Genomic DNA, 16,846 nt, shown 5'->3' on the forward strand with positions numbered 1-16,846 from the left:
TCACATTGCCTACATTCTTTCAACTCTTTCACTAATCTATAGTTTCAAATATCAACTTCTTGCTTTTTGGCTTATTTTATTAGTAATGAATCATATTTTATCACCTGACTTCATAGGACACATTACAATATTTTTTCCATCTTTATTATTAACTATTTATTAAAAAGAAATGATCCATCTTTGTTTTTCACACCTGTTTGGGAAAAGCTTGGTTAGCAAAATTAAATAATTCCTTTACTATAGAATATCTCAGGCCTTTAACATGTTAATCTGAATTCTGAATTTCCAGAAGGGCAATATAGCACATTATATATTTAACCTCTAAATATTTTTTTTGACAACACTAAAATTCTTCAGGACACATTTTCTGAAATTTTCTAAGTACTGACACTAACTTTTCATATCTTACAGTGCTCATGTTATTCACCCAAACTTCTCTTACTTCTACACTTATTAAGTGCTATTTGGGGACCTCTTTAGAGTGTACCTCTTGTAGATTTAAAAAGCTACTCCAGAAATTTGCTAAAATAACTCTGCTTTTAACAACATTAAACATATGCTGCCACCTAACATTGCCAAGTATTCTAAAGACCATTTCTGGAAAGAATGTATAGACTGGCTTAATTTTAAACATAGCCCATGAATGCAATAGCTAATTCAGGTAGAGATAAGCACATTTACTAAGATTTATAAAAATAGATACCCTTAAAATTAAAGGGGTAAAATATAGAACATAATGACATGTTTTTTTTCTTTTTTTTTTTTGAATGAAAAAATAATAAAAAGATTTGGTGATTGATGAATACAAAGGTAATACATGAGAAACTATTGGATCCCAAGGAGAAATTCGAGCAGAAAGTAATAAGCATTACTATCTTATATAAGGAACTTCATATATCAAACATTAGGCCACTGCTTATAATGAAAATCTGTAGTTGCTTCCACAGTATCCATTCTTTTCCTAAGAACTTCTGATATAGGTTTGGGAATTTCTCTGATTCCAAAGATATGGCAAATATATCAAGATACGACAGTGAATACATTCCATATCCCTGGACACCAATATTATTTGAGGGGTGGCCATGGGAGTTAAGATGGCTCAATCATATTGACTGTCAAGATTCCTTCTGGGAACACATGAACAAAAATTACCTCTCTGCTCTGGACTGCATATTACAATGTGAAACAGTGGAACACATGTAGCTATTATTCTTCCATGAGTGGATAAAGCTAACATACAAAGAAATCCAGAACTTAGAAAAAAATTACAAAGAAATATAGCCAATCTTTGATTAAATCATGCCTGAAACTTATATTACCTTTTTTTTTCAGTAAAGCAGTTTGTATTCATTAAGCATTACTGAATAGCAAATGTCTTAAAATTTATTGGCTTAAAATAATAAGTATTTATTATCTCGTATGTTTTCTATAGGTCATGAATTCAGACAGCACGCAGTGGAATGGCTTATCTCTGCTTTATAATTAGAGGACCTCAGCTGAAACACTTGAAAGCTTGAAGACTGTGGGCTGCAGTCATTTGAAGTTCATTCAGACATGTATTTGGAGACAGGTGCTGGCTGTCAGTTGGGGAACTAACTGGGAGTGGTGGCTGAAACACCTACACATGACCTCTCCATGTGGGATAGGATGCCTCTCACCACGATAGCTAGGTTCCCAAAGAAAGCATGCAGAACAAGGATGAAGAGAGAGAGTATACTATGGTGCCTATTATTACCAAATCAAAATTCATGCAGGATCATTTCTGCTTTATTCTATTCATCAAATTTCTTACAGAGGTGTACTCACTTTTCAGGGAGATAAAATATAAACTTCCAACTTTCTATGGAAGTAGATAAACATTACATTATATAATAAGAGTATTCGATGTGGAGTATGTATTGTTGGAGCCATCTTTGAAAAAAATGATCTATAACACATACCATTCATACGCATTCATTGCATAAGCCAATTTAGGTTACATTATTTGTTGTTTGCAACTAACATATACAGTTTGCATCATATTTGCATATATTATTTCATTGAATGTGCACAATATCTTTAGGAAGCAGGTACTTTTAGCCCTTGTATCAGTCAGAGATTTCCAGAGAAATATAACTAATAAGATAATAAGTTAGATGATTGATTGACAGATAAATAGAGAGGTAGATAGATTTTAAGGAATTGGCTCATGCAATTGTGGGGGTGGCAACTGCAAAATCTGTAGAGCAGGGCAACAGGCTGTAAACTCAGGCAAGAGTGATGTTACGGTCTTGAGTTTGAAATCTGTAGAACAGCTAGCAGGCTAGAAACTCATACAGGGAATTGATGTTATAGTCATGAGTCCAAAATCTTTAAGACAGGCAAAAAGATTAAAGACTAAGGCAGGGTTTCTATATTGCAGTCATGAGGCAGACTTACTTCTTCTCTGGGAAACTTCAGTTTTTTTTTTTTTTTCTTAAGGCTTTAGATTGATTGGACGAGGCTCATCCACTTTATTAAGGGTAATCTGCTTTACTTAAAGTCACCAATTATAAAAGTTAATCACATCTACAAAATACCTTCACAGCAACATCTAGTTTACTGTTTGAGCACACAATTGGGCATCATAGCCTAGCCAAGTTGGCACATAAAATTTAATCAGCACAGTTCACCCCTTTTCAGCTTGGCATCCATACATATGTCCTTGAACCATACTTAATCTTTAAATATAGACAATAGCAAAGTCATACATCTACCTAACATGATAGAACTGTCCTGCATACAAATGAAAACACTGTAACCTTGTCTCAAAAAAGGATGCAAAGTTCTTGGATATTGTTCATCTTTCTCTTGCTATCCTGTAATTTAAACACTGTGATGTAAACTTAACAATACTTAAATACAGTGATGCAAAGTTAATATATTTTATATAATAAGAGTACAAGCGAAGAAACAAATATATTTGCTTAACAACACAGGCATAACCATATTCATAGCAAAATAAAATACTCATAAAAATTATAATTTTCATTTCTTCAATTGGCCATGTGGTCATATATGTTTTATTTATAAATACCTTCATCTACCACCCATTTCATTTTTCCTTTGTCCTCAGCCAGCACCTCAGCTAGTCATGGTTCTTTGCCATGTACACTAATGGGAACCTTCATTCCTGAAGATTCCAGCCCATTAGTAATGTTGCCTGAATTGTGTTGTTGTATTAAGAGTTGTCCATCAACTTTAATCACAAGGCATAATAGTACAAATAGAAGTCTGAAGGGACCGTCTGTACCCACATTGTGTACTAGCAGTTCAATTCTCCCACGATAATCAGGATCAATTACTCCAGCCAGTATAGTAACTCCTTTATTTGCCTGTTAATTCAGAGGCATAAAGATCTCAAAGTGGCCAGGTTGTAGTCTCCACTTCCAGTTTAAGGAATTATTATCTTGTCTCCCAATAAGCAGTCTTCTTTTTGGAGCTAAGTCCTCTAAGCCAGTAGAACAATAAGGTTGCGGGCACAAGATATAAAAATCTTGCTTGGAGTTAGTGTTATCACCACCATTTTCACCCCTTGATTCCTGGACCCATGAATTCTGGCTATGGGAGAAACAACCCTATATACTTCATAATGATTTAGAGTATAGAGAGTACCCATTTTGAAAATATTTTAAGGTTAAAAATCAGAATGTTTAAGAACCATGTTCAGGGTTACTCAACTAATCAATGAGAGAGAAAAGATTTGGGGTAAAGCTCTCTTACATGAAGTTATATTCCCTAGGAACTCAATGTGGTTTACTGAGTTTGAAAGTTTTAAAAAGGCTTTCAGAATTGTGGCTACATTCAAATTTGATTCTGCTTAATGAACTGTTTGACAGTTGGGGGAGTTCTCTAACTACCTCTTCTGTTCCAGTTTTCACTCTTCCCTACCCAACTCTGTACCCTGAATTCTGGGCACTGACTTTATAGTCTGCATCAGATAGGCTCCTTTGCCTTTGGCTTTTTGTTGGATATAGCCAGAAGGAGATGCAAAACTGGGAGAAAAGATAAGCTGAAGTATTTATTCCTCATCTTTGCCATTGATGCTCTGCAATGTGTAACTATTTTTCTTTGACAGCTCCATCCTCTGGACTTATACATACTCATGTGCCTTAATAATAAGAAATAACTGGCTTAAAAGAATAGTGGAATGCTCTTTTGTAGGATCATGTTATATGTATGAGAAACCATCATGTGAGGCTTCTGAAGTTTACACTCGGTTAAGAGGTATAAATGTTTAATCAGTAGCCAGTGTATGGTGCTGTCATAATCACAGCCAAAATTAATAGAACCTAGAACTAAAAGATGGAGATGGGGCAACCCCTTCTTATGATTACATCAAAAAATTCACTCAAGAACTTTATGCTTTTTGTCCCTGAAACATTGAGCTTGATGAACTTTGTGGTCCTGTGCTTAAGAGAAACATCGTTCCACTACAGGAACATAGTTACGGTTAAGTGGAGGCTGAGACTGGAAGTTGGTCATTCTGCACTTCTCATTAAACTAACAGGAAAGAAAGACATCATCCTACAGAATGGGTGATTGTGATTGGTCTCAAGCACCAAGCGGAAATTGGTTTGTGGCCTCATGGCAAGGGCAAGAAGGACCATGGCTGAAACCTGGGAATTCACTGGAGCACCCCTTAGTGCTCCTTTATCCATAACCCTCATCAATAGAAAATCATCTAATGAAAATGTAACCTCTAAAAATTCAGATTCTGGGAATAGTCAGGGAGCTGTGCTACTTTATATGAAACATGGTAGTGATGGTTAAAATTTTAATGGGAGAAATGTGACTGAATTAATATCACTTTCTGATGATAGAGTAGCTGGTTAGAATTTCTGTGTTTCCTCTGTAAAGGATATAGGACTTTTATTCAGAAAAAAATATCATCAAGAATAAACACTGAGGGACAAAAGGAGTAGTCTGCAATGGATCTTCAGCCTACCGGATTCACCCTTTATCATTTTTCACCTTCTCTTTGCTCTGAGAATCTTCCTTGCTTGTGCCTTCTGTTGGATTTAGTTGATGGAAGCCATCAAAAGATCACAGAGCAGGACAAGAGACATTAGCAGAGGCTATCTCCTCTATCAGGGGGCACAGCTCTTGCCAAGCAGGCTCCATTCTTGATTCTGATAACCACTCCCTCCTCCAGCACTTCAGGCCCAAGAGTGGTAATATCTTTCTGCTGTTAGGCCCACAGTGTTTCACCATCCTTGTTAATTTCCTCTAATTCTATTCACAAATGTAAATAATGCCTTCATTAAACTCACTTCAATCACTTTTTTGAAGAGGCCATCTGTTTCTGACAAGAATATCATTCTAGGAAGTGACATTCTAAGAAGGCTTATCCTCATAGTTAAACCACCACCCCTATCATCCTCTCTACCCACACCTATAGCTGCTGTAGTTACATGAATATAATTAGTTCCTGCCCAATATTCTGGAGTCTGGCTAGCTCTATAAAAGATGAAAAGTGGACATAGGTAGTATTATCACCACTTTAGGGCTTAGAAAGTTCTCCACCCCTTTCAAATTACCATGATTTCAAAGACCAGCAAGGAAAGCCAAAAGTATTGCAACTGGGGGGGTGGAAGGAGGGGATGGGTGTATACCTACATGATGAGTGCAATGCGCACTGTCTGGGGAATGGACACGCTTGAAGCTCTGACTCAGGGGGGTGGGAGGGAATGGGCAATATACGTAACCTAAACTTTTGTACCCCCATAATAAGCTGAAATAAAAAAAAAAAAAAAGAAAATGAAAAACGTGCAAGTGAAAGCGGACCTGAGGTCATCATACCAATAAATTATATAAATGAGATATTTGAATTTGTAATTTAGAAATAACCACATACTCAAAATGCACAAATTTTAATCTAAAAACAACAAAGTTCTAAAATAAGTAGCAACTTAAATTGATAACATGTATGACCAGAGGAAGCTAAAAAGAATAAGATAAGAATTTAAGGCTAAAAAATAAAATCTTTCAGAAAAATTCATTCCAGGACTGTAGCTTAATGTTCTAAAAAAACAGTCATGTAGAACAGCGTGGACGTTCTGCAGTGCACCATGTGGGACTCCCATGCCTCCGCCTACTCTGCAACTGCTAACAGAAAGGTGTCAGCACAGAGGACACAGATGAAACTAAATAAAAGGTTCTCTCTGAAAATATGCTAAATATTTTAAATGATATATCTTCTTTCTAAACACAGGAGTGCCTTGATCTTAGTGAATGTCCAGCTTTGCCTTACTTCCCAGCCCAAGCTAAAACAGCAGGAAAAACTGAGAATTCTCATGAACTGCATCAAATCATGGATTTCTGTACATCCAATGCTGCAAAGGCATGAATTGAGCACTGACACTGTGACAAAGTATTTATGAGACAAATCGAGGAAGATATTGCTAGGATAAACATTCTTCTTTCAGATAATCAGATGGAAAACTGAATTTACAATTAACTTTTGTTAAAAATCAAACACTCAGAGTCTAACAGAAGCTGAGTCTCATCGACAATTTATATTGATTAAGATATAATGAAATAGCAATCTTACTCTGAGTTCTTTAAAAATCTGTCAAAGATGGATAATGCATGGAAACAGATATATTCACAAATGAAATAAATTTGATTTTAAAGTGATGATTTCTTAAATAACATATGATCAGTTCTGAATTTGATTTGAAGAAAAAATATCCAGGAATTTTATATTTAACTGCCTCAGGTTTATGCCGTGTTGTATTCTTAAGCATCATAAGTAGTGGCCTACCGAAGTAAAGGCATAAGGATTTACCCCTTGTTAATTTTTCTTCTCTTGTTTACAGAAGACTCAAGTATGTCTAATATGGAGCATAATTAATAGCCAAACGTCAAATCCCAGTCCCTCTTTCTTTCTCTCTGCCTTCTCTTATGATATTTTCTTTCTAGCAAAATGTGCCTAAACAGGCCATCAATGGCATCTTTTAATGAGAGAAACCTTTACACAAAATGACAAGGGTAGGCAGGAATTTTGGAATGAGGGTTTGGCAGTCTTAACGCTTCATTTGATGATGGAGCAAGAATTCATCTTACTGATACTATGTCTTCATTGTGGAAACAATATATGAGTTCCAAGGAGATCATATCCAGTCATCACTTGTTATTATATGTAGAGTTTTCCATAACTTTTTTCTACTCTGACTTTTTAATAAAAAGGAAAAACTGATGAGATGCTAAAGAAAATTTTCTGAAATATATATCAACTGGTGACAAATATATGTGTTCCAGATACTTCTGGCACGGATATGTTGTATGGAAATAAAGTTTCTAGAATTAAGATGCCCTGATTGCTTCATTTTCTTATTTTTTGTGGAATGGATTTTTCTCCATTATTTTCTAGGTATTTTCTTATATTTAAAGATCTACTAATATGATAACTTTCAGAATTTTTCTATTATAGAGACTGAAAATTAATATGACTGAAGTCAATGAGATTAGAGACCCTCTAGAGGGAGTAGAAAATATATATTGTCTCCAGGGAGAAAATGTATTAGTGTTCCTTCTGTACTCTTTCCACAAATCCAAATTAAAAAAAAATTACAAGAAACAAAAAGAGCAAAAAATATATACCAAAACTATTTGAGAAACTTAAGATATCATAATGACATTATGCACTCTTAGTGTTTCAATTTCCAAGGACATAGAAAATATAAATTAATTTAGGAAATGTCTGCACAATGCCAAATATGTCAAATAATAACTAAAAATGAATCCCTGGATATTTTGAAATAGTCAAATAATAGTCAGCACAGAGATAGAGACAAAAATGCTACACACTTGACTTCCTAAATTTTCATCAGATTACAAAATTTGGAAACAACATCCTGCTCATTTGTTTTATTGGAAGGAACCTTACATTCACACAAAACTTCTACTTTTAAAAATGAAGAAAATAAGAGTCAATGATGTTAGGTAGGTAACATACCCAGATTTTATCTCTCTCTTTACCTAACCAGCACCCTAATTCAGTTACAGTACTCATTATATCCATGGGATAAAAATAGATAAGTTACTCAGAAAAAGGACAATTTTTCTGTGATATTCAGATAAGTCAGCAATATCTCCTATGTGTCTTCATCAAATAACAGGCATCACCAAGAAGCTTAAAGAGGGTAAGTCATTTGCATATGGTCACACAGCCAGTAAAAATATCACATCCAATGTTCTTCACTTTTTTTAAGCATGAATAGAGTCTCCAATAGTTTAACAGAGCTAGAATATCAAATCCATGTCAGCAAGTAGGATAAAACATAAGATAAATGAAAGACCATTATTTTTGTAAACTCTGAAGATAACTATAGATAACTACAAATAGAGCCTGTAGATTTGATGTGGTCCAGCAGTATAATTAAACAAAAAACTTTTAAATAGTTTGAAGGCAAGCCTTCTCTTAACCAGAGGAAGGGATGTGCATAGACAAATATCAAAGGATAAGAAATAATCTGGACTGTAATTGAAATGTGTCTGTTTTCCCTGTGGTGCTCCACACTTGTACCACAGTAAAATAACTTTGTCTTAATTGAATACTCAAACTCCTCAACAAATAGTTTAACCTGTGGATTACATTTTAACTGTGCATATCATAGAATTCTATAAATTCTATGTTAATTTCTCAATTGTACTAAGAATAATCTCTACACTCCAGGCATTGCACTAGGGGTACCAGCATATGGGAGATAATTTACGCTATGATGGTACTGCTGTATATTTGACCTGCTCTGGGCCACTTCAAATGAATTTATCAGAATTTTAAGGCAAAAAAATGAAAAGAACAAATCATAGCTGACAGTAGTAAAGCATGCCTGAGCTTTGATTGATTAGACTCACAGTCTTACACACAAAGGCTTTCCCTCAATGTTCACTATGAAGAACATTAATAAAAAACATAACACAGGAATGGTCAGCTCTACACTATTGCCAAAATATAAAGAAAACATAGGTAATTATTCTATAGGTATTGCCAACCATCATTACTCACCATTTTCTTCCAGGGCATTACACTTACATCCACCTTTTGGTGTTTGGCAATGTTCTTTATAGTTACATGCATTCTTCAAATGGCCTGGACACATGTATGGTAAAGCAAATACTGCATGTACTAAATAGGTGCAGTGATTTAGATTTCTTATGATTCTCTTTTTCCTTGACTGCACTCCTTCATTTTCTACCCAATATCCTCTAGTATAGTGCTTACCTTAGCATACATTAAAATCTCCAGGAAAGCTTGTCAAAATACAGATTTGGGGACTCTTCCCAGGAATTCTGATTCATTAGGTCAAGGATAAGGATCAAGAATTTGCATTTCCTCCAAGTGATACTGATGCTGCCAATCTACCAACTAGACCATGAGTAGCACTGCTTTAGTGACTTGCTACTGAAACTGTGCACAGCAGACCAAGAGCATCACCATCACCTCAAAGTCTGTTGGAAACGCAGAATCTTGGCTGCACCACAGATCTACAAAATGCAGTACCAGGGGGTGAAATTATGCACCCTTGGGGTATAATCTGTCATTACTAGAGGACACAAAACACAGACCTTTTAAGCCTCTAGGACTTATGCTCAGGCTGCTATTGTCAAATACAGTGAGTTCTTGGGTATTTGTGGTAGTCTGCAAAATTAGCCACAATACTTGCAGTTCCTCCCATTAGGGGCTGGAATTTATTTCCTCACACTTGAATCTAGACTGGCCATGTGATTTGCTTTGATTCATACAATCCACTGGAATTGGCAATGTGAAAATTACAAAGGTTTCAAAAAGTCTGGAAGCTTCTTCTCTTGCTACTCTAGGGATGTGTACCACCGGCACCATGTGAAGAAGCTCAGGCTAGCCTGCAGGATGATGAGGAATATGTGGCCCACAGTTGCCCTATTCAACAGCCAGCCAGTCTCCCGTAGAGGATCCACCTAGCTGATGGGCAGGTGACTACAGATACATGAGTAAATCCAGTCAAGGTCAATGGAAGAACTTCCCAGCTGAAACCAGATCATAGTAGCTAAGCCACAGATTGTGAGCTACATAAATGGCTGTTGATTTTAACCACTAAGATTTGGGGTGGTTTGTACACAGAAAAAAGTACTGATACCTGCTTTCTCTTAATAATTTCCTTTGAGACTTATGAAAATGAATTAAAAGAGAATTGTGATAGGACAGGCTCTCAGATTTATCCTGTTATTAACTACTTGGCTCTATTTTTCTCCACTAGGCCAGAAACAATCATTGACAATAGATCAAGGAACAAATTGTACTTCTTTTAGCAAATAAAACAAGCAAACAGTAATTTTTTTAAAAACCCTTGCTTCTTACTTTTATGAATCACATAAAAGGAAAAATATTGATTGTTAATATGTTCCTAAAGGATATAGAGAATTAGTTTGAGTATCACAAAAAATCCAATTCAATCACCAAGAAGGAGCCTCAGGGGTGGCCAGCATACAAGCATACAACAGCTTCCATTTCCTTAGGTCGTTATAGTACCAAGGGCTTTTAAGCTTTTACTTATATATTCAGATTGGTTTGGGAAAGTTTAGCCCCAAGGGCTGGACCTGTTTCTCTTCTAAGATAGTACTAAGTATAAAAAGATACAATTTTTTCTCAAATAAATTCTCTGTATTAGCACAATTATTACCAAGATTTTATTAATTTTTTTCAATTAGTAAAACTAATATTTGAGTGCATTTATTAATATAAGCGGGTGGAAATAACTAAGGAAAAAATACCAAACAATAATGACAATGGAAAAATAACCTAAGAAAATTTTACAAATAATCTGAAGCTACTAAAATTAAATCAGGGTAAAACTTGCACAAAAACAAATGAATTGATTTTTTAAAATAAGGCCCGAAAGGGGTGTGCTCAGAGCACGGGGCCTGAAGAATGGCTCCTCTGTTTATAACACACCCAACAGGAATCTGGGGTCACTGTGATGAGGGACACAAAACTTGTGGTCTCCCTACGAACAAAGCCCTACATGTGAAGAAGAAAAAAATTATATAATCTAGGTGGTTGGTGTATGGGTGATCACTGTATAATTCTTTCAACTATACTGCGTGTTTGACAAATTGCTTAATAAAATATTAGAAAATTATAAAAAAAAAATAAAAAAATAAAAAAAAATAAAATAAAATAAGGCCCGAAAATAGGCCCTAGTCTATATGAGAAATGAACATATGATAAAGGACAACTCAGTAAATTCTATCACATATTAAATATATTATGAAACTATATTTATCTAATAATGGAGTATTGATGCTTAAGTAGACAGTAACAATGACCCACTTTCCTATATCTTAAATAAAGCTGGTATACCATGTAAGTGGAAAAAAAGATAACTTGATCATTAACCAGTGTTTGGACAACTGGGTAGATATGTGAAAAAAAATTAGTGATATTCTGTCATACCTTATACACGAAATATATTCAGATGGTCAGAGTTTATATATTAATTTAAAAAGTTGATCATTCGGTGCTGGGCAGGTGGAAGGGGGGAGGAAGGGATGGGTATATTCACACCTAATGGACACAGTGAGCACCATCTGGGGGATGGACACGCTTAAAGCTCTGACTCGGGTGGGGCAAAGGCAATATATGTAACCTAAACATTTGTACCCCTGTAATATGCTGAAGTAAAAAAAAAAGAAAAGATAAAAAAGAATTCAAAAGAGGTGAAAGTATGCTATTGTAAAACTCTTCTGTTATGTGAATTTGTACAACATTCTTTGATGTCATTCTGTCAAAATTGAAAATATATATCATAAACTCTAGAGTAACTCCTACAAATTTATCAAAGAGTTGTAATTAAGAAACCAATAACAGAGCAAAATAAATCATTTCTCACTCTAGGAAAAAGAAACAAAGAAATGATAGGACAAATGGAAAATGACAAGATAGTATATTTTATAACAACTATATCAATTAGTTTATCAAATATAAATTATATAGATACTTCAAATAAATAGCAGAGATTGTCCTGTTAGATTTTTTTAAAAAGCAAAGAAATCTAATTGCTGTCTACAAGGAACCCACTTCAAATACAATAGCATAGATAGGTTAAAAGTAAAATGATAGAAAAATATAACCAAGCAAATACTTAAAAAAGAAAAAATAAGATGTGTTAAAGTAATAAGAGATAAAGTAAAATTCAGAACTAGGCCTATTTCCAGGGACATAAAGTCAAATTCTATAATAATAAAGGAGTCAGTTCATACAGAAAACATAATAATCATAGCTGTGTATGTATATGATAACATACCTTTAAAATGCATAAATCAAAAAACATAGAACTGACATGAGATACAGACAATTCCAAAATTGTAGTTACAGATGTTAGCACATCCTTCTCAGTATATGATAGCAGAAAGATGACCAAAAACACAAACTAAAAAAAGGACGGTAAGAACAAAACTTGAAAAACAGTTATCAATTAACCTGACCAAATTGAAATCTGAAAAATACTCTCTCACATGGCAAAATGCACATTCTTCTCAAATGCTCTCAGAATATTCATCAAACTGAAATGTCTTCTAAGTCATAAATCATATCTCAGCAAACTTAAAAGGATTGGCATAATAAAAAGTATGATCTCTTGTCATATGTTATTAAACAAGAAACAATAATTACAATGTCTAAAAATACTCAAATATTTAGAAACAGATTTCTTACATGATTCAAAAAATCACAAAGGAAATACTTTGAATTAAGTGAAAATGATAACAATGTATTAAAAGCATGAATGATAGAAAAAATGATAAATTCAGCTTTATCAAAATTTTAAAATTCTTTCCTTCAAAGACACCATAATGGAAATTACAAGACAAGACACAGACTAGAGGAGGCTTCTAATTTTCCCTTCTCTCACAGATGCACCAAATAAATACTCATGAATCTATTCTCTCTGAGTGAAATTCAGAAACTAGCTGAGTGACTCTTATACAAATGAGAAAATATCCACATCAGCATTCGTAGAAAAGCTGAGGCACAGTTGTGCACAAATCCCTCCCTAGGCACTGTCTGTGCCTTACAAGTGGGAAAAAATTCCCAATTCCCAGTATATCTCTCAGGAATTAAGGATTTGGACCACAGATATTGTGCCATAACTTTCATGTTTCCTCTTGAAGAGTTTTGCTCTTAAATTATCTATCTCTGAGAGTGGAAGAGACTCAGAATTCATGAGTCTCCCTAGACAATAGAAAAAAGAAGTGGTTTTAAACAGGAGTAAAAACATTTCCAGGGAGGATAACCCATAAGATCAGTGCAGAAACTGGCCAAAATACCCAGCTCCCAATTTCTCCCTGGAAGAAGTATGTCTGTACATTTTCCCAGTTGCCACCTAAAAATCAGGCTTCTAGCTGACTTTCTTCTCGGAGCCTAGAAGGCAAATAAACATTAGCCCTCCAGGAGCCTGAATCAAAAAGGGCTCACTACCCACAACTTCCCAAGCTTGCTCCAGCAATAAATCTACGTCTGCAGATTCTCCTTGGAAACAGTTAGTGCACACATTAAAAACCCAACTTTCACAGCTCCCACTTAATGGACTATCTCCTTAATCTCATAGCTCAGTTGACTGGGCTGTGCATTTCTGAGTCTCTTCAGTGGGCAGTTCAAGCCATTCACATTTATTGAAAGAATTGGTAAGTGGGGTGGATTTCTGTTCATACTGTTAAGTAGAACTTTGATGCTTTGTTTTATGTCTTGAGCCATTGTGGCATCTGGCCTCTGACCTTTAGCTTTTGCATGATTTTACACTGATGAGTGTCTACTGTGCTGATCCATATACAATGCAATTTTAAGTACTTTCTGCAGGGCAGGTCTTATCTTGACAAATTCCCTCAGTGTTTACTTGTCTGAGAAAAACTTTATTTCCCCTGCTTATATGAAAGTTAGTTTTGCAGGTGGTAAAATTCTAGGTTGGGCATTATACTGTTTGAGAATGTTTGAGAATGGGGCCCCAATCCCTTCTGGCTTATAAAGTCTCAGTTGAGAAGCCTGCAATTAGTCTGATGGATCTTCCTTTGTAAGTTATCTGCTATTTTTGCTTTAAGGCATAAGAGCACATGTTTTGTGTTTATTTTGGACAGTCTGACCACTATGTGTCATGGTGTTTGACTCTTTGCAATGAATGCCCCAGGAGTCCTTTGAGCTTCTTGTACCTGGATATCTAAATTTCTAGCAAGGCCAGGAAAATTTTCCTCAATTATTTCCTCAGATAAATTATCTAACCTTTGTGTACTTTCTTCTTCACCCTCCGGGATGCCTATGATTCTTATGTTAGGCCTTTTTACATAACTCTATATTTCTTGCAGGCTTTACTTGTTCCTCTTTCTTCTCTGCGCTATCGCTGTGACTGACATGTTTAATTGAAAAGTGTCTTCATCAAACTCTGATATTTTTTCTTCTAATTCTTAAGACTTTCCACTATGTTCTATAATTCCTTGAATGAATTTTTCATTTCCAGAAGTTCTGTTTGATTCCTTTCTTTAATAATTAAATTTCTCTAGTGAATTTTTTATTCATTTCCTGCATTGTTTTTGTAGTTTCTTTGTTTTGGGATTCCATTTTATCTTGCATTTCATTGAGCTTCTTTACAATCCATGAGGAATATATTTTTAAAACAAAGAACAAGAGAAACTTCCACAAACCAATCTTCATGAAATAGAGATATCTGATTTACCTGACAGAAAATTCAAAAGAATGGTTACAAAGATGATCACCACCATTAGGCAAGTAATCCATGAACAAACTGAAAATTTGCACAAAAAGATAGATAGTATTAAAAAGTACCAAACATAAATTATAGAACTGAATAATATAATAACTGAACAAAATATTCAATAAAGGAGTTCAACAGCAATTGAATAAAGTAAAATTAAATGATGAGCAAACTTGAAGACAGGTCATTTGAAATTACTCAATCTGAAAAGCATAAAAATAATTTAAAAAGAGAGAGATTAAGAATGGGTCTTTTTCCTAAGGGACTTATGGGACACTACCAAGCAGATCAATGTATTACTGGAGTACCAGAAGGACAATAGAAAGAAAGGACAGATAGCTTATTTAAAAAAAAAAAAAGTGCCTAAAAACTTCTTAAACATGGAGAAGGAACTAGAAATCCAGATATAGGAAGCCCACAGCACAGTAAATAAAATGAATCCAAAGGGACTCACACCAAGACATATTATAATCAAGTTGTCAATAGTTAGAGACAGAGAATTTTAAAAGTAGCAAGAGAAGAGCAACTTGTAATATATAATGAAACTCCTATAAGACTATCAGCAGAAACTGTGCAGGTAAAAAGGGAGTGAAATGATATATTCAAAGTGTGAAAAAATAAAAAAACTGCCAACTAAGAATATTATACCAGGAAAATCTCATTAATAAATGAAATAAAGAAAAATATTTTCTCAAACAAATAAAAGCTGAGGGAGTTTATAACCAGTAGATCTGCCTTACAAGAAATGCTAAAAGGGAATTCTTCAAGTAGAAATGGAAGGATGCTAAAGAGCAACACAAAAGCCTAGACAATGTGGATTGACAAAAGAAAGTATGTAGGCCAAAAAAAGAATATTATATTACTATAACAGTGATGGCTAAATAGATTGCAATTCTCTTATAAAAGTTAAAAGACAAAGATATTTAAAACAGCAATAACTAAATTATATTAATGAATACATAGTATATATAGTTGAAAATTGTTACAGCAATAGCATATAATGTGGGGAAATAAAGGTAGAACAGAGAGCATTGCAAGCAAGAAAAGTTAAGTTGTTATCAGATTAAAATAGACGGCTATAACTATAAGGTATTTTATGCAGACCCCATGGTATCCTGAAAGAAAATATCTATAGAAGTTATAAAAAAATGATAAATAAATAAAAAGAAAGAAATCAAAGCCTGGCAATACAAACAAACAAACAATGAAATAACAGAAGATAGCCAGAAAGAAAAAGAAAGATAAAAGAACTTAAAGAAAAACATAACACAACTAACAAAATGACAATAGTAAATCCTTCCTTATAAATAATTGCTTTAAATGTAAATGGAGTAAAATCTCTGATAAAAAGATACAGAGTGGCTGAATGGATAAAATGGAAGACCCAGCCACATGTTATGTGCAAGAAACTCACTTTAGACTCAAAGATACACATAGGCTGAAAGTGAAGGAATAAAAGAAAGATACTTCATGCAAATGGTAACCAAAGAAAAGCAGAAGTAGCTATATTTACATCAAACAAAGTAGATTTTAAGTAAAAAACTGTTTTTAGAGGCAAAGAAGATAGTTACATAACAATATGAAGGTCAGTTCAATAGACAGATATAACAATTATAAATAAACATGTTTACAACATCAGAGCACCTAAGTATATAAAACACATATTAAAAGATCTAAAAGAATAAACTGATAGCAATATAGTAACAGGAGACTTCAAATCCCTACTTTCAATAATAATAAAACATTCAGACAGGAAATCGATTAAAAAACAGCAGATCTGAACAGCACCATACGCCAAATGGACTTAAAAGATATATGCAGAACTTTTCAACCAACTGCAGAAGAAATATACATTTTTCTCAAGGACACACAAAACATTTTCCAGGATAGATAACATATCACAAAACAGGTCTTAACAAATTTAAGAAGATTCAAATTAACCAAGTATCTTCTGACTACAATGGAATGAAACTAAAAATCAATAACAGCAAGAAAATGGGAAAATTTGCAAATATATGGAAACTAAATCATATGCTTTTGAACAACCACTGGTTCAAAGAAGAAATCAAAAAGGAATTAAAAAA

General features: G+C 34.2%; 1 non-coding gene across 1 annotated transcript; it reads left to right on the forward strand.

The window, feature by feature from the left end:
* Positions 1-10,900: 10,900 nt before the first annotated feature.
* Positions 10,901-11,028, forward strand: LOC138389019 (small nucleolar RNA SNORA11). The gene has a single exon (XR_011234463.1). It is a non-coding gene; the product is annotated as a small nucleolar RNA SNORA11 (small nucleolar RNA).
* Positions 11,029-16,846: the final 5,818 nt, after the last annotated feature.

The sequence above is a fragment of the Eulemur rufifrons genome, chromosome 7 (genome assembly GCF_041146395.1).
Source record: "Eulemur rufifrons isolate Redbay chromosome 7, OSU_ERuf_1, whole genome shotgun sequence".
Taxonomy (NCBI): domain Eukaryota; kingdom Metazoa; phylum Chordata; class Mammalia; order Primates; family Lemuridae; genus Eulemur; species Eulemur rufifrons.